This window comes from Desmodus rotundus, chromosome 3 (genome assembly GCF_022682495.2).
Source record: "Desmodus rotundus isolate HL8 chromosome 3, HLdesRot8A.1, whole genome shotgun sequence".
Classification (NCBI taxonomy): domain Eukaryota; kingdom Metazoa; phylum Chordata; class Mammalia; order Chiroptera; family Phyllostomidae; genus Desmodus; species Desmodus rotundus.
In genome coordinates, this window is record NC_071389.1 from 132,803,887 (window position 1) to 132,828,588 (window position 24,702).

The 24,702-nt window shown below is 44.8% G+C and overlaps 1 pseudogene; it reads left to right on the forward strand.

Moving 5' to 3' along the window:
• The first annotated feature begins 759 nt into the window (after positions 1-759).
• Positions 760-24,182, forward strand: LOC112322149 (peroxiredoxin-2 pseudogene; annotated as a pseudogene).
• Positions 24,183-24,702: the final 520 nt, after the last annotated feature.

Genomic DNA, 24,702 nt, shown 5'->3' on the forward strand with positions numbered 1-24,702 from the left:
CTCTGGGGAGTGCCCATGGGACCCTTCCAGCTGAGGGTGTCCATTCCAATGTTCAGACAGTAGATGTCGTGATGGGCTGGAACTGTTGCTCAGGTTTCACTTGCTGCCACAGACTTGCAAGAACTCGGTTAGGCTTTTTGTCTATCTTATCTTTATCTACCCCAGCCTTTACTAGATCTAGATCATTCCATAGTTTGCAGGTTACTTCCACTGGACCTTTCTGCTTTTGTATCACAGGCAGATTCTCTTCCTTTTTCCTTCCTTGTCCTTCTTTCCTACCTGTCATGTTCCTTTCTTTCATCACAGTAGCTCTACTTCCCTTAGGTTGGCAACTGTCTGTGCCATTTTTTGTACAAAGTCTCTCAACTTGGTAGACAAAATAGGTATCAGGGTGCTGAAGTAAGCCCGGGGTGCTGTTTGCACAACCGAGTCCCTCATTCCCATGGTAAATCTTTCCACATGTGGCCCATTGGACTGCAGGATGGCATGTCGCATGCCTACTCCCGGATGAACTGCGGGAGTTCGAGTAACCTGGTCCAGCACGGGTTAGAGTAGGGCAGATCCCCCTCATTGGGCCATGCCGCCTTAGGGCCAGCCCTGAGCCACACAAGGATGACTCTGCAGGTAACCCTGAGGCTGAACAGTAAATGTCCTATCAACAGTAGTTGTGTGACTGGCTTGGGCTCTGGCCCCGTGAATTCTTCGTCTCAGAGAGGACAGGTGGTGAAGACATGTTTTAATTCATCTCTCCTAAGCAAAATGCCGGCAGCCCCCATGTCCCAAAGCCGCAACAGCCGCTCCGTGATGGACTTGGATCCTTTCTGTCTGAACTCGGTAGCCGGCTCTACTAGCCTGGCTCAGGTGTGGGGGCGCGTGGTAGCGTGCGAGTCTGCCGGGGCGGCGGCGCTGGAGCGTCCTGCAGCGCCCGTGTCTATTGGGTCTTAATCTTGAGTCATAATGGGATGAGCCAAATGTTCTCCTTCTTCTGCTTCTACGGCCTCCTCGCTCTCATCTAGTACGATCTCTTCCTCTGAGTCACTTCAACTTTCAGCCACAGGATCCACCTTGCGAGGCTCCCAGTCAGACTGGGCCAGGAGGGCCCTTATACGGGTGGGTGCTAGTTGCCCTGGCAAAGCGGCGTGCTGGGTCCGGTAATTCAGGGGTCCCCAACCCCCAGGCCGGGACTGGTCCCGGGTACCAGGATCTGCGAGTGAACCGCGCCTGAGCTCAGCCTCCTGTCGCCCCCCACGTCGCCGCCCTATCCAATCCCCCCACCCCCGCCGCAGGCACCGCCACCACCTCCCCAATCTGCGTCTGTGTCTTCTGTGAAACCGGGCCCTGGTACCAAAAAGGTCGGGGACCGCTGCTGCAATTGCTCGCTGGTATGTTCTAATGGTCTCCTTGGGGCGTCCCTACTGTCCGCCATTAGGAGACACACGTCCCTTTCTCGTTTCAGTGCCTCTTCTAATTTCGCAGCGCGCACCTCTGCCTCTGTCGTCTCAGTTGCCCGCGGGACGCTGCCAGCATCAGCCAGCCCGCCAGCCCCCAAGCAGCTGCAACACGGCGAGGCCTCTCTTTTTCCCTAGGGCACCCCGCTCTCCCACAGGCTGCAAGACCTGTAGGCCATTGGGAGGTTCGGGGCCGACCCCCCAAAGCTGTGGTGGTCCCCATGTATCAGAAAGGTTTGCCACCTCACACCGCATAGAAGCTGCTGGCCAGCTCGGGATTCTTCCTGGCATGCCCGCGCTTGGCATAACGGCGTCCACAGTTAACTCAGCTTGGGGAGTTTGGGGGGCATCCGAACCCTGCAGACAACTACGCCTGTAGTAACGCAGGAGGTCGAGCCCGAGGATCTCCACTGCTCGGTTAGGTTCGGGTCAGCTGGAAAACCACAGGAGGCCTGGATGCAGCAGACATAGTCTCTGTTACTCTCGTTGCAGGGAGCACCCACGGCGGCAGATCGGCAAAGCAGGACCGCACCTCCCTGAGTCCCAGACAAAGGGGGTGTGCGTCTTGCATGTGACTCTCAATTGCATTCCTGCAGTGTGTGAGTGCAGAGAGAAAAGGTCAAGAAACAGTCACCGTACAAGAAGCCACTCTTGTGAAGTTACAAAAGGAGATGAGAAGGGAATTACAATCCATTTTCAAAGCAATAGGCAGTCCTTCTGTCCAGGACCCTCTGGCCAGCGTTCCACTCCGGGGGCGGGAGGAGCCTTGTGCAGCACGACCCGAGACATCATCATATTGCGTGCTTCTGTGAGCTGACGAGGCTCGGATAAGAAGCTGTTTTGTTGGTCTCTCCTGAAGCCTCTCAGGCAGGTACAATCAGATAGTGGTCGGGGCTGCAATATCCAATGACTCACACATCTGGTACTTGGCAAGGACGGCTGGAAGGCAGGGCTTGGCTGCGTCTCCTTCTCCTTGTTCTCTCAGGGCCTCTCACATTCCATCTCAACTCTCCATGTGGCTTCACTACTGAGCTTTCTAGAGCATAGTGAAGGGTAGCAGAATGCACCACCCCAAAATACACCACTCTGACATAAGGATTATTCTGAGCTGAATGCAATTAAAATGAAGCAGGTAAAAGAAAGCTCTCTCCCCCGTTCCAGTTTGCCTAAAAGCAGGACATGAAAGGTACCCCCTGAACCCCACACCATGAAGGACAGAGGTTAATCACCGAGGACAACTTTCGACACTTAGCCTATAGACCGCACCAGAAGAATGCACATAACAAAACTTGCCAAACTAGTCCTATTTACTATTAATTTCTCATATTTTTACCTTCCCATGGGAACAAGAAGTCCTTTTCCTTTGTCTTATCATTTTTCTAAAGATATAATGATCGCTTGCTAAGATGCTATATAAATCCAAGCTCTAACCATTTCTTTGATTTACTCATCACTAAGTGCTCCCATGTTTATGTATGATACACATGTTAATAAACTTTTGTTTGTTTTTCTCTTGTTAATTTGTCTTTGTCAGTCAAAGTGCTGCCCACTAGGGTAAGAAGAATCTAGGAGGATAGAAGGAAAAAAATTTTTTTCCTCCTTTATAACTACATGGCAACACAGGGTTCTGAAAACATAAGCTGCCAGTCTCCTCAAGACTTAGCTCCAGGATTGGCACAGTATCTGTACCACCAGGTTCTCTTTGTTAAAGAATCCCAGGGCCAGGCCAAGTTCAAGATTGTGGGAAACAAACACCACTTGCTGATGTGGGGAGTGACAAAGAATTGGTGGCCATTTAAAACTACCACACTCATATTTAACCTTAGAAATGCAATCCGCCCTGGCTGGTGTGGCTCAGTGGATTGAGTACCGGCCTGAGAACCAAAGGGTGGTCGGTTCAATTTCCAGTCATGCAGGCCAGTTCCCTAGTAGGGAGTGCGAGAGAGGCAACCACACATTGATGTTTCTTTCCCTCTCTTTCTCCTTCCCTTGCCCTGTCTAAAAAAAAAAAATTTTTTTTAAATGCAATCCCCTTCAAATGGACTTGGAAAAACCCAAATTTGGGTGGTGGTAGAGAACATACCTACCTGCATTGTAACTTATCAGCTCTCACCCCATACTCATACTTCCAGATTTTTCCCAGTTGCTTTTGGTCATTTTATTACCAAAGCGCCATTTCTTTCTGTCTTACTTCTTCCCTCCGCACACCCATAGCTGTACCTTCATTCTCCAAGGCAGTGCTATCACAGGGGCACAACGGGGAACAAAGAGAGGGAACTCAGGTCTCCAACAACTGTGTTCCTACAATGTTCAGCTTCCACTTCCACAAGGAGTGCCTTGCCGGTTGCCTTCCCTCTCCCTCAGACCCGTTCTCCCGACAAATTGCTGAGGATTGTCCTGTATCCCAGGTTTCCCTTTTCCCACTTCCTTTCTTACACAAGTCCCACTATTTAGATGTATCCAGCTGAGACAGGAAGTCATTTTACATTAGAAAAATCCCCTTATCTCACAGAGAAGCACTTTGCCTATGCCATGCTGAACTTTACCTCGACCTCCCCACTCCACAATACTGGCTCTGGGCCTTGTCTTTCATCCACAAAAGGCCCATTAACATGTGCAATGGAAATACAAAAATTGATTTTGTGCTTTTTTGTATTAATTAATAACTTGTATCCATCATAAATTTCTTTGCATGATATATGGTGTATACATGATATACACCCACTCTGTACAGGGCCTACTGCTAAGTGATGTATATATAGTGATGAATGAAACAACTTGAATGTGTTTTACACTTATAACCAGAAAAAAATTATGTAGAAGGGGGAAATAGTTAAAACCCTCCAATAATATAAAAGAAAACTTTGATTTGCCCTCTCTCTAATGAAAGTACATGTCCATTCTGAAGTAGGATAAAAATTGTTCTTGAAACCGGGAAAGACCGGCATTCGTGCTGCCTGTCACATGCCGAGCCCAAAAGGCAGAGGCAGCGATCGAATCTTTATGGGCACTTTATTCAGATGGCCAGCAATCTGAGAAGATGGCAAGTTCACACTCTAACCCTAATGGACTGTCTCACATTTCCTTCCAAGCCACCCTTTTCATAACAAAGAACAAGGTGGGTGAGGAGTTTTGGAATTCAGGGAAAATTACATTAAAAAGCTGCAACATTCTTGCCCCAGGCGGTTAGCTGTGTAGGGGGTGGAAGGAGGTGGTGGTGTCTGTCTCTCCCTGGAACACAATGGCTCAGATGTCTCCAGCTGTGTCCCAGGAGGGTGGAGTCTCTCCAGGGAGTGGAGGGCCGTACCTGCAGTTCCTGAAACAATAGCTGTAACATATGTGTTACCTACTTAAATTTTCCGACTCTTGCATCCCCTATCATTCTTAGTTATCTATCCTGACTCCCTGGCTTTTGAGTCTGTCATAATAAATGGCCTGTTGTGTTTGTCTGCTGGTGCATCTTCCTACTCAGTGTCAGGCCAGTCCGATTTCCAGAGAGCTTAAAGCTGCGTACAGTTGCATGTGGGCACTCTTGCTATTTGCAAAAGCCATTCGTTGTTAAGAGATATCCCCACCTCAACACAGAATTAAAGTGAGTAGGAGAAATATTAAAGTTTCTTTTGCAAAAATAAAAGCTCTGCCAGAGCTCTCTGCCCCCCTTGGGAGGATTAGGATTGCAGCGTGAGGAATGCAAAGACGGGAAATCAATATCCAGCTTTTGACTTCCAGAGCTGTCTGAAACTAAATAATAGTCTTAAAAGCCGGTCTTTGTCAAGAGAGGAAATGATTTCTAAATTCTTTGAGCCATTATTAACATATCAAGAGCAGAGTCCAGAGGGCAAAATAAAAGTATTAGTCCAGGGAGAGAGAACTCGGGGTAAAAAAAGTCCCTGCTACAAAGGGGTATGGGAATTGTGAGGTGATGGTGTAGAAAGCCACCTCCTGGCCCTGAGGGGAAGAAGAAGGGAGACAAAGGTTGTAGAACAGGTAGAGAAAGGAGGCTGTCTCCAAGCTGAAGTCCTGGAGGAGGGAGGTCATCAGATCAGTAGGAGGAGATAAGATAGCAAAGGGGCTTCTGTCTTTTCCTCAAGCCAGGCGGGGGATGGGACATCTTGTTCCCCAGGGGGTTTGGAGTGAGGTAGACAAGTTCACAGGACAGGGAGATGCGGAGACTCCCGAGGTAGACATCCAGATCCTTAGGGTCTTGTAGATGTAAAGAATCTAGTTCTCATAGGCCCTCAGGGGACCGCTGAAAGCTGCTGGGATTCAGGCTGTGGAATTGCCACAAGATGTCACTTGGTGGGCAGAGCAGAGACACCCTGTCGCTGTGAATCCAAGGTGGGATCGGGGCGGCTATAGTCAGCAGGTAGATTTCTAGACTAAAATGTGTCAAGAAGAAAAAAGAATTTTTTAAAAAATCCTGAAGGGGAGAAAAAGGCATACAACTGTAATTGAATAACAATAAAAATTGAAAAAAAAAATCCTGAAACTATTCTGTATGGGACTATAACAGTGGATGCACGTCACTACACACTTTTTAAAACCCTTGGAATACACAGTACCAAAAATGGACCCTCACGTAGTAAATTGTGGACTTTGGGCGATAACGCTGTGTCAGGGTAGGTGCATTGATTGAAATAAATGTGCCCTCTGGTGTGGGATGCTGGGAGTGGGGGGCTCTGTGCGCATATGCGGGTAGGGACTATAAGGGAAATCTGTGTACCTTCCATTCAGTTTTGCTGCAAACCTAAACTCCCCTAAAAGGTAGAGTTTATTTTTAAAAAAGAAAAAAATAAAATAAAATAAAACGTCTATCTCCCCATGAGAGCTGGATTTCTTCTTTCCCTCTCTGTCCTCAATGTAGCACCAAGGATATTTACTCGACACAGAATGTTTTCAGTCAAATACACCATTAATTAGAAAAGTTAGTGTGCTCTCCCCACCCCTCAAACTGGATGTAAGCCCCACTGCTACCCAGTGGGAGGCAAGCTCATGAGGATGCGGTCTGTTTTGGAAAATAAAGTTACGTGGTTTTTGTACCTTTGAGATTTAGTTTGCCTTGAGTTTGCAAGTTTATTCCTCATATATTCTTCAACAAATACAACAGGCTTCCTACAGGGATGAATTTTGCAGTTCTCCCAGGATGCAGAAACAGCCACAGTTTTTAAAGAAAAAATATTTTTCCCATGTTATTAGCGACCATTATTCCTTTAAAACTCTCTCTTTCTCTTATTCTTTATTTATAAAGATCTAGAACTGGGAAAACACAAAAATCAGATAGATTACTAAGCAACTTCTAGCACCTTACCCTCTGAGGGTCTTGACTCTCAGTAGCTCTGGCCTTTCAGCTTTGTCCAAAGGGGCTGTCAGCAGCTCCGGCCAGATACTGGGGAGAGTGGGCCAGGTATGTTGGAAGCCACGCCTCAGCTGACCCAGTTCTGTGATCTTTTTACATTCCCATCTATCTCAGCCTCAGCTAACTGTCCTGCTGAATTAAAAATAAATAAATAAATAATATTCGTCTTCTTAGTTTAACAGAGATAAAGTTGGAATTTTTCAAAAAGTGTTTTTAGTAAAAAAACTAAGAGATAATAAAAACCACTAATGTAAAAAAAAAAGAAGAAGAAGAACTGCTTTAGATGCCAGATTTATTATAGTAGACAAAAAAATGCCTAGGCAAAGATCACTTCAGGTGCTTTGCTTTTTGGGCATTCAGCCATAGCTCTCTTTTCTTTTTCATCATTTTGCTAGGGGACTCTTGTCCCAGATTCAGAAATACGTCTGGTGATTCTCTTCTTCCTTTAAGCAGTGGTTAACAACTGGAGGATGGGACGGTTTTGCTGCCCAGGGAACATTTGGCAACATCTGGAGACGTTGGTTGTCCTAACTCAGGGAGTGTGGTGCTATTGGCATCTGGTAGGTGGAGGCCAGGGGAGCTGCTCAACACCTCACAAAGTACAGGGCGACCCCCCACCACGAAGAATTATCCGGCCCCAAATGCCAATTGTGCTGTGGTTTAGAAACCCTGCCTGAAGGAGCGGCATGGGGAACAAACTTGTTTCAAGACTCGTATCCAATGTGGCAATTAATTGCTGTGGTCGAAGGATGGTCTGAATGGGAAAGAGAAGCAATAATAATTCTATATTAATCAATCAATCAGTCCATTTGCCTATCAAACATGTTGTGTTATCTACTATCTGCATGGCACTGCTAAGCACAAACAAGACAGATGGCCTCTGTCCTTGCAGGGTTTATGGAAAATTATTTAAAAAAGTCATTAAATATAAAATTATACAAATGTGTTATTTAATTGTAATTGTGACAATGCCACAAACAAAAACGATGGGCTGACATAAGAATGTTTTCTCTAGAGAAAATAAACTCCTCTAAAATCAATAGAATTTTGTTATATTTTCCAAAAATTAAAAATTCAATGAAAAATCCTTGATGTTTTATTCCCTTGAACATTCATTATGATTGTTTTCAATGACATAATCTCCTTAGTCTTCCTTCCTTGGTTTTCCGAAGGACCACTGTAACTCTTCTTGTTTTCAAAATGTCCATGAAATCTTTTCCAATGTCATAGCCTATTGAAGTGAGTTTGCTGCTGAGCACAAGCCCGACCTTCCTTGTGGCTACCGGAGAGATTTCAGGAAGGGATGGGGTCGCAGGGAAAGCTTGGGTTATTCTAAGAGTTAAGACCAAAATAACAGCCTCCAATCTCCGGCTGATGGTCAATTCCCTTTCTTGACTAAATATTCAGTAAGCAGCAAAACCCCGTGTTTCACAGTTTGAGTCTTTGGCCTTTTCCCAGGGATGTTGACTGGGGACGTCTTCCTTTGGGAGAAGGAATATATTTAAGCTGAGACCTAAAGAATGAAAGTCTCAGCAGAGTTGCAGGAGGCAGAGCAAGCATTCTGTGCATATGAAGGTCGCTGTAAGTTGGAATACCAAAATAATCCTTGGGTGTGGAAGAAGTACTCACTATGGTCCCTGGCTTCTCTGTTCTTAAAAGAGTGAAATTCTTTTCTTTAGAGATCAAAACGTTACTTTTATGTTTGATCCTGGACAAGTAGCCCTACTTGGGAAAAGGGAGTGTCGGTAGAATTTGTTTTATAGTGACTCACCAAATGAGAATCCCCCACTAGCTCTCCAGCAAATTCACAACAACACACAGATGCAGGCAGAACAAAGCAGAGGGTACTCGCTACTGACAGTGCACAGGTGTGCAGCACGTATTTGTGTAGACCTGCCTGAGTGCCACGCCGGGGCAGACTCTCACTTCCCTTCTGAGGTCAAAGACTCCATGGAGAATTTGATGAAGGTTACGGAATTCTCTCCCCCCGAAAGCACCAGTGCACATCCACCTAGCAGTCTGCATGCAGTGCATGGGGGTTTGAGTCCCAAAGCTCACCACCCGTCCAAGGTTAGCACAGCCGCTCTCAAGCTGCAACAGTGAACACAGAGGAACGTGCTGGGGGCGGGAGATACTGTGTTCTGTCTTGGCGGTAATGCATTTGAGGTACATGTGGCAGGATATTCAGGTGGAAATGTCCCAGGAGCCGTTTAAAATGCTTCCTGGTTTTGTACGATTTTGTAAGTATGTTTACATTGAGAGGAAGTGGGTGGGTATGCATCAGTACAATGGGCCCCATCCCTAGAGTCTGGGCTCTCTTGTGTCCATATTTAGACATTTTTGTCTCTTAGAAAAATGTTCATTGTAGAAAATCTTCTTGGGTTTCTGCCTATTTACAATATGACCCACCCTTTTGTATTTTTTAGTTCCTGTTCATAATCACTCCCCATTGCAAAGCCTGATTAAAGAAAAGGCCAACCATGTGGATTCTGGGAGCCAGTGAATCAGGAGACACTAGAATGCTGCATGTGATCGAAAGAAATCTTTGAGAAACCAAAAGAAATCTTTGAGAAACTGAGCCACCTTGCGCCCCACCTCCTCGCCCTGCTCAAGGGGCTAAACTGCCTTCTGAGAAAGCTGAGTCTGTGAGCTGCACTGGTATTTTTTTGTGGTTGGGTATGAAGTTTAGGGGCTGTAGTGTGCTGAAAAGCAGTCCCTAAAGATACCCAAATCCCTGGAAACTGGTACCTTAATATGGCCAAAACAGGCTCTTTGCAAAAGTAATGAAGTTAAGGATTTTGAGATGGGGGGCTGGTAGTCCTGGATTATCAGGATGGGCCTTAAAAGCAGTCAGGAGAGCCTTCTTAGAAGGAGGCAGAAGGGGATTTGACACAAACAGAAGACAGGAAAGGCAGATAGAAGGGGGGACAGAGGTTGCAGTGATGTGGCCACAAGTCGAGGAACACCAGCAGCCACCAGAGCTGAATGCAGCAAGGACGGGACTCTCTCCCAGAGCCTCCTAAGGGTGCACAGCCCTGCTGACACCTTGATTTCAGCCCATGGACATCTATTTCAGACTTCTGGCCTCCAGAACTGCCAGAGAAGAAATTCCTGTTGTTTTAAATCACCAAGTTTGTGGCAATGTGTTACAGCAGCCATTGGAAACTAACTAGGGGCAAAACTAAATAGAAGAGAAGATGAACTGTCTAGATCAGAGCCTGTTTATCTCGGATTTTTGATAAAGGTTTCAGTTTCCTTTCCATTATTAAGCCCAAATATTTCTGAATCCATATAAAGCTTCTTTTCTCACTTTGATGTTTGTGCTATAAAGTTCTCTGCCCTGTGCAGACTGAGTAAGTGATTCTGATTACTAGCACAAACTTCTATTTTATTTATGTCCTTCTCCCTAAATTTATATTTCCTGCCTCCAAGTAATCATTTATTGCTTTGGAAGAATCTGTCACTTTCTCTCCCTTTCTTCCTCTACCCCATTGTGCTTGATCTTAAAATAAAAGTTATGTACAATAAGCAGCCTCTTCTTTCTGCTCTTGCTATTTCCTTCACTCAGCAAGCTATAAGGCTGAAAGGCTGCTTGTCCCCAGTGTTTGAGGCCACCCACATACTCTGGAGCAGTAGCCAGCAGCTGACGAGTCAACACAAATGACAATCACAGATGCCTCCGTCATTAGTTCCGGAAATTCACTATGGGCATGGGTCTGTCGTGTAAGAAGAAAAGGAAAGCGACATTTCATGACAAATTTTTTTAAACTGAGAAGTGGGAAATAAATTGGGTCTGATGATTATTTTAAAATAACCAGTGGTGACAGTGGGAACTCAGAACAAGTCTATATCAGAGAATTTGGAAAAACCAAAACCAGCCATATGAAATCCTTTTGCACAGAAGACCTCCTAGTGCTTCAGGAAGAAATCACATAGAGAGGACTCTATGAGGACTGACAAGAGATGGGGCACAGGAACTCCGGGGAGAACTTCATACTGCAGGGAGTCAGCAAACTGGCCCATGGGTCAGATCTGGCCCACCACCCGCTTTTGTTAAGAAAGTATTATTGGAACACAGCCACGTCCACTCATTTACATATTGCTTACAGCTACTTTTGCACTGCAATGGCTGAGCTTCGTAGCTGTGACAGAGACAGTATGGCACATAAAGCCTAAAATATTTAGTATTTTGCCCTTTACAAAAAAACCAAAAAACAAAAACCAAAAAAACATGCCCATGCCTGTTATAATGAAACTGTAAGAGTAGCGCTGGGTTTAAAGAGGAAGCCCTAACCATGAGGAATACCAAGAATTACAAGGGTATTCGTTTCTTAGGGCTGCTCTAGCAAATTATTGCAAACTGGGTGGCTTACACAACAGAAGTTTGTTCTCTCATAGGTTCAGAGGCCAGAAGTCCAAAATCAAGGTGTCGGCAGGGTTGGTTCCACTACAGGTTCTGATAGGGGACTCAAGAGTTGGAAAATTTTAGTTTAAGGTAAAAGGTTATGAGCTCAGTAAGTAGTGTCTATGTTAAAGCTTTTGTTTCAGAAACTGCAGATAAGGCCCATCCTGGCTCCTGGGAAAACAGCCGACCTCCTGGGGCACTGCTAAAGATTACCGCCTGGGGACAAGTCCGAGGCATCCGGACCTTTGTGTTCCAGGGAGAGACAGATGACCACTGCCCCTGGGAACAGCTAACTGCCGGGGACAGGAATGTTGCAGCTTCTTTCACCTACTCCTCCCTGAATTTCAAAGCCCTCACCGCACCTTGTTTATTCCCTGTTATAAAAAGTCTGGCCTGGAAAGAGAAGGGAAGATGGTCTGTCAGGGTGTGAACCCACCTCTTCTCAGATCTCCGGCCATCTGAATAAAGTGCCCATAAAGATTCAATCGCTGTCATTGCTTATTGGGTTTGGTAGTGACAGGCAGCCTGAACTCTGGTGTCTTTTCCGGTTTCAGTTCTGCATGAGAATTGACTCCACATCCCTCTCCTAGCTTCTGGGGGCTGCCAGTGCTGCTTGGCATTCCTTGGCTTGTGGCTATGATGTCAATCTCTGTCTCCATCTTCCCATTGTCTCCCCCCCTCCATGTCTTCTCATTTCTGACTCTCATAAGGGACGCGGTTGGATTTAGGGCCCACCTGGAGGTTCCTAACAATTAATTACATCTGCAAAGAGCCTTTTCCCAGATAAAATCACACTCACAGATACTGGGGTTAGGTTTGAGCATTCCGTTTGAGGGGACACAATTCAACTCACTGCTCTGCCAAAACAAATATTAGCCAATTTGGGGGGAAAGGCGGCAGCCTCACGGGCTTGGAGATTGCTATAAACATCATTCGCCCACTCTTTTTTAAAGTAGTTTATTTTTTATTGTATTTTTTCCTATCACTACGTACCCCCCTTATTCCCTCTCTCACCCCCCTCCTCCCCACTATCACTGCCTTACCCACTCTTGCATGTGGCCTAAGGAGACCGTGATTATGTAAATATTTAATTAATTTTCACATATAGTTTTTGCATTTTAAGAAATATATTCAATTTGCAGGCAACCCTGAAGTTTAATCTTATAATTTTTTTAATTTTCCTTCCTTACTCAATTTTGTGCCACTTAATTTTATGGTCGACATGTAGGAAAGGTGGGGGATTTAAGCTGTTGTGGCCCTAAAAGCAGCAAAGTGAAGAGAAGACAGACAGCAAGGAGAGGAGGACGAGCTCAGGACCAGAAAAACTGGTTCCTGCAGCCTCCACTGTTGACTCTGGCTAAGGAGAGAAGCATCATCTTAGGAAGCTGTCATCGGCAGGAAGTGGTGAATCCAGCGAATCCTCTCAAGTCTGCAAGAATCTCTTGTCAGAGAGGGTTGTTTTTTTAACCTGTGACTTGGAAACAAGGAGGTGTTGCTGTACTCTGTGTATTTCATCTTGTCCTATGTTTTATTCTCTTTCCCAGATTCCACACTAACATTAAGCAGACAAGACCTAGGGGGAAAGGAACACTGCTCATATTTCTGTTGGGGTTCTTTCTTTGCTCCTCCCTCAAAATATGTATCATTCTGACCAGAATTTAACAACTGAGCGTAGGAAGGTGGGGGACAGGGCAGGGCAGGGAATGCACAGTCAAGTTGATAGTCTTTTGGAGGAGTGTCTGAGAAGTGACAGTTTTCTCCTTGATTGGCAGTAAAACCAAGCTGTAGGGATAGAACCAGGGAAATCAGGACTGTTCTCCCAGGAATGGGAAATGACCCTACCTTAAGGGTGTGTTGCCAATGGGGCCAGCGGGCATGGGAGACGAGAGAGCAACATGAGGTGCCAACTAGGAATTCCCTGTGTTAATGTCTTCCTGCTTGAAATATCCAGAATTGGCTGTTTTCCTGTGCGAACCTTGTCATTATTACCTTCAGGATCTGGGACAAATCAAGGGTCCATGATCTCTTGTTAATTTTAGATATTTTCTAAGGATTCACACTGATGGCATGCTGGTTTCCTTATTTTTTTCTTCACACATGACAAAGTTTCCTATGTTCCTTAGATATGACTTGCATATCCTAAGCTGCCCAAGCCTAAGTTAAAAAGAAGTTATAACAATGATTCTGGAAATATACTTGTATATAGCACTTCTCTAAATGTACTGCAGGGGAGGTAACATTTTTTCTCTGCCCTCTTACAGTTTCTGGCTAGGACTGATAGAAGGCAGATTTGATGGGAGAAAACATACAAATTTTATTTACATATATGTAGGAGCCCTCACAAGAAGAAGGAAGGCCCAAATAAGTAATTAGGTGTAAGTGTTTACGTACTGGGTATATACATGGTACATACAGGGAAAAGTAGCTGTATTAGAAATTAAAACCAAGAATTTTAAAAAGATTTCTGTGTTAAAGCACTTTAACAATGAAAAATCTGTTAACATACATAAATTTTTGTGCAAAATAACTATATTTTCAAAATGTCTTTGAAAAGAAAAAAATTTCCCCAATAAATCATAAAAACAGAAATATGTGCTTTTAATGTATCAACCTCAGTGACCTCCAGTCAACCCTGCTCTTTTTCCCATAAAGATACCCCCCAAAATAAGTGAGTATGTTAATCAAATCTATTTGTGGCCTATCTCACTAATAAAAAACACTGGAATGTCTTACTTTCTAAAGCTAGAAGGGTCTTCATCATGTTGCATCAATTTCCAAATAAATAATTAACTAATTAAATATGTGAGGAGAGGCTAAAGGAAGCTAAGAATTCCTTTAACAAGGGCCATCTGTGCAGATTTCTCTGGGCCTCAGCACCCTGGCTTAGGTGATACAATGTTTCCTTTTCCTGGCACAGCCGGGGGCGCCTTTCCCATGGAAATTTTCTCTCTTGCTTTTAGGGAAAAAGGGAAGGTCAGAGTTTCCTTCTGGTACCTGCTGTTTTGCAAGTAACTTTAACTCAAGATAATCAATATGCCAATCAGCACATATTGGAATGGCATGTCCTGAACTCCTTCGGTAGCCATCTATTCTGCTGGAACAAAAGTCTCTTTCAAACTTTTTAAATAAAATTTCAGTACATTGTAATTCACAGGCTAGTGCAGAGGCTTGGGAGTCAGAGACCTGGGTTTATATCCCAGTTCCACTACTTGCTAAGTAGCTACTAGTTGACTTCCCTAAGTCTCCTTTCCTAGTATACATATATGGTGGGGATAAAAACATACCTGCTGTGCAGAAAGGAGTTTTAGCAAGCCTGAGACAGCCATCATGAGAAAGGTCTGATTGTAAGGTTTGGTTGGTGTCTGGGAACAAATTTTGGGAGGTTGCCCACCGTTCCCTAAAGATAAGCGAGGCTCACCGGTCCTAAACTGCCTGTGAAACAGTGTGGTTTAACTGAACACCTGCTTTCCTAGTGAGAGTCTGGAATTTTGGTATATGCTTGGCAGAGAGTGCCAACAAGACCCGGCCCCAGTAAAACCCCACGCACTGAGTCTCTAATGCGCAGACACCATTTCCCTTGTATCACTAGTGGTTGGAGGAGTTAAGTGCCTCCTATGTGACTGAGGACTCTTGGAAGTTTGCCCCTGGCTTCCTCCAGACTTTGCCGCATGTTCCTTTTCTCTTGGCTGATTTTGCTTTGTTATCTCTTCATCACAACAGATCTTAGCCTGGAATAAGACGGTCCTGTGTGTCCTCCTAGCGAATCAATGAAACAGTGTTGAAGGGCTGGGGCAAGGTGGTTTTGAGGACTCACAGAATGGGTGCTTTATAAACACTGGACATTTATTTCTTACAGTTCTGGAAGCTTCTGGTGAAGTCCCTCTTCCTGGTTCATAGCCGGCACCTTCTCACTAAGTCCTCACATGGTGGAAGGGGCTAGGGAGACCCCTCTGTGGTCTCTGTATTGGGCACAACTCCCATTCATGAGGGCTCCTTAGCAATTTAGGCAGCTTCCAAAGGCCTTACCTCCCAATTCTATCGCCTTTGGGGGCTAGCACACTCCCAGGAAAAGTTCCTGAGCTCCTGTTCCTCTTCTCCTTTCCCCACTTATCTCCCTGTCCTTTGTCAGAAAGGTCCAAGACCCACCTGGCGGGAGGGACAGAAAGCCTTATTGATCAAGTCAGAATTCTCTTTGGTACGCAGGGAGAAGGGAATGACAGGGAACCTCCATATGTTATTTCTGTCCTGACACTCATCCGAATCAGAGGTGTCAGTTTCAAAGATGTCACCTTGAGAAGCTCCATCTTTTATCACCAATGTCCCAAACCTTCTGGGATATTCATTTCTGAAACTGACTCACACACAAACCACTCTAAAGAATATCCACGGTATCCCTTTATGGTCAATTTCCCTACAATACACCTCCCACCTGCACCCATGTGACTTTCAGGATTTACCTCTAACTTACTGGTCACAGCCCTCCATTGTTCTGAGCTGAGAGAGAACTGCCTGGCTCAATGGCTCTCAGACGACATTGGGCTCGTTCTGTGGGGTACAGGTGACAATCAACAATGCCTAGGGGTCCCTGGCCACGGACATCGGCAGGTACAGGAGAAGCGTGGAAGAGGAAAGGAGAAAGGAAAAAATATAGAGAGAAGAGCAAAACAATGACAGTAAAAAGGAGAAGGCAAAATAGAAGAGAGGAAAGAATAAAAAATTATGTACTGTTGAAAGCAGAAAAACAGTTATGACTCAGATTCTCCAATCTCTGAATGCAGTTAACTCTGTTACTCTTGTTCATAGAAGGTCCCCAGACACCTGCGGAAAGGCTGGGGGTGGATGGGAGGGGGAGGCGGGAGGGTGTGAAGAGGGACTGCCCAGAGGTTCTGTTATCCACTAAGAAGTTGCTCTTTCGATGGTTAAACTTCGATAAAAGAAAGTTGGGTTAGGAGGCACCCTACTCAATCTATCAGTAAGGAAATTGGCATGTCCTTTCTTTTCAAAGCCGTTATCTGGTGTGTGACAGTTGACTATAGTAGAATTAATTGTCATATCACAAATGGTAGATTAAGGGACAAATGAGTGAACTAAGTGGGTAGACAGGCCTATTATAACTGGAACACAGTTTGATTAATAGAAGGAAAGGCTGAGGAATGAAACAATAAAGGGAAAGGACTACTTTTCAAAAAGATAGGGAGAAAATTTGATGTGGATAATTTACAAAAGGGTTATAAACAATGTATGTACTGGTATAGAAAGAAAAAAATATCCATGTTCATTTTCTACTCATCCTCACTTCTAAATTTCTCTGATATAGGCAAAAATCACTGCTACATATGGCCGCCGTGTGTGTGTGTGTGTACATAAAACTATTTACTTAAATTACCTGAGTTAAGTAGTTAATACTTTTTCACACTGTACATTTGCCTCTGGAGTGTGAAATAAGTTAGATGACTAAAGATGGACCCAGAAATTACTACTGAATAATTTTTACCTTTAGCTCTAACACAAATTTTTTTAATTATATTTTTTCCATTATCACTTAACCCCCTTATATCCCCTCCCCCCAGTAATCCCCACACTGTTGTCCATGTCCATGAGTCCTTTTTCCTTTTTGCTTGATCCCTCCACTCCCTCACCTCCCCTCAACCAATAGCTGTCACCCTGCTCTCCATCTATGAGTCTGTCTCTATTTTGCTTGTTAGTTCAGTTTGTTCGTTAGATTTCATGTATGAGTGAAATCATATGGTATTTGTCTTTCTCAGACTGGCTTACTTCACTTAGCATAATGTTTTCCAGGTCCATCCATGCTGTTGCAAAGGGTAAAAATTCCTTCTTTTTTAGAGATGAGTAGTATTCCATTGAGTAAATGTCCCATAGTTGTTTTACCCACTCATCTACTGATGGACACTTGGGCTGCTTCCATATCTTGGTGATTGTAAATAATAATGCAATGAACATAGGGGTGCTTATGCTCTTTCAAATTAGTGTTTTGGGTTTCTTTGGATATATCCCCAGAAGTGGGATCCCTGTGTCAAAAGCCAAATCTATTTTTACTCTTTTGAGGCATCTCCATACTGCTTTCCACAGGGGTTGCACCAATCTGCATTCTCACCAACAGTGCTCTAGAGTTAACTTTTCCCCACATCCTCGCCAGCACTTGTTTGTTGATTTACTGATGATGGCCATTCTGACAGGGGTGAGGTGATATCTCATTGTGGTTTTAATTTACAAAAACATATTGTAAACCTGTATAAAATCCTGCTGAAATTTTTTCATCTTTTCTTTCCATACTGGAAACCCAGAAACAAGCAGCTTGAGGAATTAATCTGAATATTTTGGCATTATGTACCCTATTATTTGATTTTTTCAAAGACAGTCTTTGCTGTTGAATCAGGAATATTGTAGTCTCTAAGAAAAATCAAGAGATTACTTATTATTTATTAGCAGGTGTGTCTTATTATTAATATACTCAACATTTTATTATAAGAAATTTATTTTTATAGACTAATCAGTGTCACTTGGCAAAAAGAGGTTTTGTAGAAAAGTGAAAAGTGGTAATCTAATGATAATTTTTAAAAATTGTTCTCAAATAGATAACATATGCTAGTATTTCTTTTATTAATCAATTGGATATCGTAGGGATACAAAAAAATTGCAAAAGGCTGATGCATATATTAAAATGTTTATTATTGGTTTTTATTTTATAAAATAAGAATTTCCACTAAAACCATTCATAGGAAAATAAAATTTTATACATTTACCATCTTGGTTCCTTGGCATTCAGTTTTGTTGGAATAATCTAAAATAGTTCAAGATCTTGACTGCAGATTAAGAATATCTGAGGAACTTAAAAAATATCCTGATGCCCAGGCAGCAGCCCAGCCCAATAAACCGGAATCTCTCCAAGGTGGAACACAGTATTTTCTAAAGCATCGCAGGCGACCCAATGTCCCACCAAAATTGTGATCCACCCTATTTAAGCTGTCCCTGATCGAACCTCACTTTAATCATCGCCTCTGACAGAATCACTCTTCCTCTGAAATAAAAGGAGAAGACATTGCAAATTGTATTGTTGCAAGTTAGGTCTGTGCTTCATTGTATTTCCACCTTCAGTACCTGATAGGGCTCAATAGTTCAATGACTTAATGCACATATTTCCAGCTGCAGTCACGGAAGAAAGTTGCCACCACGTAAAGATGGCAGATTCCGCCAGAGCACGTAGAGGGATGCTGTGACTCACTTAGTTACGTTACACGGCTCTGAGTCACCTGGCACCTGGCCAGTCAAAAGTTTCAGAACTTGATGTTTCAGATCCTTATCCAATAGACATTTTTATCCTTGGAGCCAGGACTGAAGGTGCCGCTGACTGACTCAGCACAAGGCTTCTCTTCGGGAAGCGGTGGGCAGTACTGCCGCTCCCCACTTACACGACCATATGCTACACAAGCAGGGCACATGGAATGTGAGCCACACAGTATTTCTGTCTCCCGCCATCACTTGAAGTTCAGCTTAGTGGAGATAGATTTCTCTTATTCATGGATAAAATCTGGTATCACTCTCAGCGTTAGTCACTTTTAGTTGTAAAAACGGTCTCATTTTGGAAACTAAATACATTCAGTCTCACATAATAATCAAAAATCCAAACTCCAAGTTGAGGTGGGGCCATCACCCTTCCTCCAGCCCTGGGCTGCCTCTTGAGCCTGCAGTGGGGAGGGAGTCTGGGGTCCTTCCATTCTCCCCTTTTTCCCAGTTCACTTGTGCTACCTGTGATTTCTCTCTCAGGTAGCACCCAAAGAAGGGAAGAGAGAAAAAAGAAGGGAAAACGATGTTTGTCACTTGGCTGAACTGGGCAATGGTTAAAGCTGGAATCCTTGAATGGGGTCAGCAGGTAGTTGCAGGTGATTTTTTTTCTTGTAGGGGAATTTTGTGGGTTCGTCAGAGGTTTCTTGCTCAGTTCCTTGCTCTTGCACCTCCCTTGACCTGGGAGGATTGATCTGGTGAGTATAACACCTTCTTCACTCTGAGAAACACCACTAAAAGAGCTCGCCCGAGGCCTGCGTGCCCTCCAGGCAGCCCTATAGACTGCAAAGACCACACACTGCTCCGCTCCTGGGCCCACAGTGGTCCATTCTGCACTCATGCATTCCTTGATCTGGGGTCAGGTCATCTCTATGCAACAGCACCCTCTTGGCTTCCCATGGAGGCAGTTGCCTGTAGGTTTCCAAGGTGAGAGTCAGATACCATTCCTAAGCCACTTGAGCATCCTCAGGCCCGAGTGAGGAACCAGTCCTCCTTGTTCCTTGGTTGCAGGGGGCACCTCAATGCTCTCCAAGGGTTTGCCTTGAAGCCCCTTTCAAGATCCGCCTCCACTGTCTAGGACGTACACCTTCAGTGTCTTAGGTCAGTCTCCCTAGAGGCAAAGCCTAAAATGGGGATTCTTGTTCAAATAATTTATTGAGGATATATTCCCATTAGAAGAAGAGTGAGGAAAACAGGATAAAGCTGGGGGAGAGGGTGAAGCTAAGCAAGAACGTGACTCTTGCTAGAGACCAGCGTCAATCTTATCCCAGAGGGAAAACACTGTGGCTCAAAGTGCATCACAAAGAGAGCCTCATCCTGAAGTAAGGAGTTCAGTTTACACCCTCCTGTTAGTTGGACAGAGGTTTCCGGGGTGCTCAGGGTGGGCGTGTGTAGCCTATAGGTACTATCTGGCTGAGGGCAATTCTACAAAGAAGGGGGCAGCTGAGCATTATGGGTGGGGAAGGAGGTGGGCTGCCAGTTGGTCAAGGGGATCTGAAAAGGCATTAGCCATTATCTACTACACCCACCCTATACCCTCTGTCTAAAGATATTTTTCCCCCAATCTTGTCTTGATCTCTTGATGCAAGGATTGTGAAACAGAGTCTTGGAGACATTTCCTTTTAAATTACTAGTTGGAAGGGGAGTGTGTGTCTCACTTGTATCTGACATCTATCACCTGGCTCCCACAATTGAAAAAAGGGCAGGAAGAGTTTCATTCGACCATTCTTTTACTCCAAGGAGTGCTCAGGTGTTTGTTTAACAACAGTGAACACAAACTTCAATACCCTCATCCTACAGGACAGAGCCCAGAAAGATGAGTGAACTCGGAACCATGTCTAGTTGCTTCTGTAGTAGCTATGATGGACTTGTATTCTTCATATTCTTTCTCTCCACAAACCCCACTTGAGATTGAGAGAAGGGTGCATTCTCTGTCTTCAAAATCAAACACAGTCAACTGGAACAAACCCATGAATTTTTCACAAAAAAAGCAAGAGCATTAAGGAAATTGACTAACAAGCCACAGAGAATGACTTTTAGAGTATCCGTGACCACTCTGAAGTTAGAACAGCTTTCTGCATATCTTACTGAGACGTTCAGGAGCTGCAAGGAGAATAGACAGGAGAGATCGTGATCCAGGGTGGCGGTACAGAACCAGCATCCCAAAGAAGCCCTGAGTGGGGAGGGAAGTGAGGGGAACTCACTCCGGGAGAGCCACAGAAAGGCTGGAGTTAATCAGAGGTGAGGAGTAGTACAGGGAGCTGACGGAATCAGCTGGTTTCCCATGCCCACTTCCTTCTTTTTCTCCCCTGTTATACAACTTCCTGATTCCTACAAAAAAGATAGGAAATTGTTCATGACCTGTTCCTGTCCAGGGTTCTCTCTTCAGTGAATCATAAGAATGTTGGAGCTGGAAAGAGGGCTAGGCTTTATCTAAAAAAGTTTCTTCCTCTCACAGATGAGAAACTATGGCACAGAGAGGTTATTATGAAGCACGTGCAGACTAGCAACTCACAGGCCCAACCTGGCCTGCAGTCTTAGTTAGAATATAAATGAGTTGTAAGGATTGAGAAACCAGATTTCTCTCTCTCTCTCTCTCTCTCTCTCTCTCTCTCTCTCTCTCTCACACACACACACACACACACACACACACACACCCCTTCTTTTGGAAAACTGGAGACCACCAGGTCAATAAGATGTGGAAGTTCTGTAAATTGGGAAGAGTATCATCACACAGTTTTGTGGCAAACCACAGTTGGCGTTGTAAAATTTTGGCAAGAATTAACAAGGCCTCAGACACAGAGCTGGCAGTCAGGAGTAAGATTCCAAGGTAGAACTGAATCTTGAATCTTGAAAGAAGAGCTGCAGTATCAGGAGAGATCTAAGGTCAGAAGAATAGTCCTAGGACTCAGCTACATTGCGAGAGCTGGGACCTGACGTCAGAGCAGACCTGGGAGGTGGCTGACTTGTTGCAGAGCCACATGGGCTCTACAAGTCCTTCCTCGCTGAGCTCCTAGAGCTTGGGATGGGGGTCAAGGGGTCAGTTCACTGAGAGCTTAGTGTGGAGAGAGGAGTGTCTCAGGGTCAGGCAACCAAGCCAGGGATACGTTCCCAGACAGCCTCCTCTGCCAGGCTTCCCATTCACCTGCAAACTCAAATCTTCACATAATTAGAAATTCGACTCTGCCCCGAATCTTCACTATGTCTCTTTTCATATTTATAAATACCAAAAAATGAAACAAAACAAAGGGAGAATTCTGAGAGTGTTTCAGCTTGCAGCAGGTGGAAAAGAGCCCACAGCGCTGTGAAGTACCATGTGAAACAATAATGGCGCTTGGCAGCTGTTACCTTTAGTGGGCACCGAGTTTGATGAAACAGCCTGTTGTAAAAGCGGGTAGATAAGTGACAGCTATGGAGACAGATGGTGGGAGACTTGCCTTTGCACCTACAGATACAGAGTGTTACTGAGATATCTTTAAAGGTGACTGCCTTTAAATTTTGCCTTACTAGGAGCTGGCTCTAGTTTCCAGGACATGTTTTTGTTGCTGTTGTTGTTAAATTGCAGAAAAGATAAATCATTTGATTTGGGCACAAAATAACACAAAGTGCAGCTAGGCGGAACGCATACTAATTACCAATATTTTCTGAGTCTTTGCTAAGGGCCAGGTGTCATGCTAGCTGCTTTATGCTTCAGTTAGTTCTCACAACACTATTATTATCTCTGTTTGTGTGTGAGGAAACTGAGGCTTAGAAAAATGAAGTAAGTTCCCCACATCCACACCACAGATGAGAAGCAGAGCCTGATTTAAAGCAGCTTGGCCAGTCCCTAGAGGCAAAGTGTGTTAAGACCTCTCCAGCGGCGCAAGCCCTGACATGGCCACTTGCTACTTGGCCGCCCCAGCATCTAGTCCAAAGAAGTCCAGTCCACCAGAGTAGCTGATTCGTTGCACTGATGGTCTCAGTTAATGACTTCCCTGTGCACATGTGCTTCCCGATGAGACTTGTAATTATAACCATGAGGGCATCCAGGCATAATAATGGCTAATGTTTAGTCAGTGCTTACTATGTATTAAGTACTGCTGTTAAGTCCTTTATGTGGACCCTGCCGTTTATTCAGTTATTCAGTTATTTGTTTACTAATAAATTGGTTAGATGAAATTAATAGTAGTTTTCCATGTGATATAAATATAGACATAGATATATAAAAATATATACAGTAAACCTACTTTTGCCCCACCTAGTATCATAGAAATACATATAAAAAGCTGAAGTACCATTAAAGCACTCTTTAACCCATATTATCATAACTCCAATGTGCTAGTTTGAGACTCTGTGAGTAGAGAGTCATTTGAGAAAGCAAGAATAAGAAGACAGAGATTACTTTTACTCGGGGCAATTCTGAACTGGGTGACAGTGGGCAATCCTTCTCTGTGCCCCCCGGTTCTCCGATCCTCACCCCTGCCTGTGGTCTCCATTTGGCCCACCCAGGCCCTCCAGGGCAGTGACTCCACCGGATTCATCAAACTCCTTCCCCGTGCCATATGATTCAAACCTCGACATCAATCAAAATCTGCTTTGCTCGATGTAGAAATTTCTGATGGCCATTTGGAGGAATATAATAATCTCTACTGAGGAATTTGTCGAGAGAAACAGAATGGTGCCAGCAGTTGCGAGGGAGGGGCACGTTATTCTGAGCTGGGCGGCTGTCCACCCCGGGGCGCTTCTTCTGCCCCTCGGCCTCCCTGCTAACCGCAGCTTCTGGATGGAGGATTCCCTAAAGGTGCCACCCTTTTTTTAGCTACAGTTTCTATGGTAGTATCAGTGGAAACTTTGGAGGTAAGAAGTCGTGATTGTTCTTCATATTTATAAGTCAGTTCGTCTGATATGCAGTAAAAACATGGAAAGCTTTAAACATTGGTAGACTTCCACCCAGCAATTATTTCACACTCTCGAGTTTGCCTTTAAACAGTAAGTGAATAAGCACATAAGAAAGTTTGTCCAAAAAGGCTCTGCTGTCCTGCGAGCACTTGCCTCTGAGAACACGAGTCAGCTGGTCTGCTGCTCTGTGCATCCCACCTTCCCCGCTCAGCTCGTAGGCCTTGGAACCTCTCACATCGGAAAGCCTGCGTGGGACTTCCAGACCACCGCCGTGGTGGACGGCGCCTTCAAGGAGGTGGAGCTTTCAGACTGCAGAGGTTAATGCGCGGTCCTCTTTTTCTACCCGCTGGACTTCTCTTTAGTGTGTCCCACAAAGATCATCACTTTCAGTGAGCGTGCCAAGGACTTCCACAAGCTGGGCGGAGAGGTGCTGGGGGTCTCCGTAGATTCGCAGTTCACCCCCCAACTATCCCGAATAAGGAGGCTTGGGCCCTCTGAATATCCCCCAGCTGGCTGATGTAACCAGAAGCTTGTCCCATGATTATGGTGTGCTGAAGAAAGATGACGGGATTGCCTACAGGGGCCTCTTTAGCATCAATAGCAAGGGTGCCCTTCGCCAGGTCACCGTCAATGATTTGCCTGTGGGGCGCTCCGAGGATGAGGCTCTTCAGCGTGTCCTCACAGTACACAGATGATCATGTGGATGTCTGTCCCCACTGGCTGGAAGCCAGGCAGTGACATGATCAAGCCCGACATGGATGACAGCAAGGAATACTTCTCCAAACACAACTAGGCTAACAAAGAGGCACCAAGCTTGGGCTCTTGGCCCCTGCCTGGGTGCCCCGTGCTGGCCCAGGAAAGGCCAGATCTGCCCCTTCTACTCCACAGTCTGTGACCAGAAAGGGCTAGTCCCAGGCCTTTTTGTGTTCCTAGCTGAGTGGTGAATGGTAACCCATCCCTGGTGCCGCCCAACCAGGAACGGGGCCTAGAGGTGGCCGATAAAGTATCATGGACAGGAAAAAAAAAAAAAAAAGAATGTTTGCCCAAGTGTTTTTTAAAACATGGAAAAAAGGCAACAACCTGATTTCCCAAAATAGAAGATCACTGAAGATTTTCCCCAAGTGTGTTATTCATAAAATAAATTTTTAAGAATTGTCTTTAAAGGCTGGAGGGGGAGTTGAGGAACCACCATTTCTTAAATAACATGAACAGTTTTGATGGTGCTTTGCTGTTTGTTTATAGTCCTTGGGAGTCCTGGCTTACCAGGGCAGGGCCAAGGGCAGGGGCAGAGGCAGTCCTCCTTAGGTGCAGGT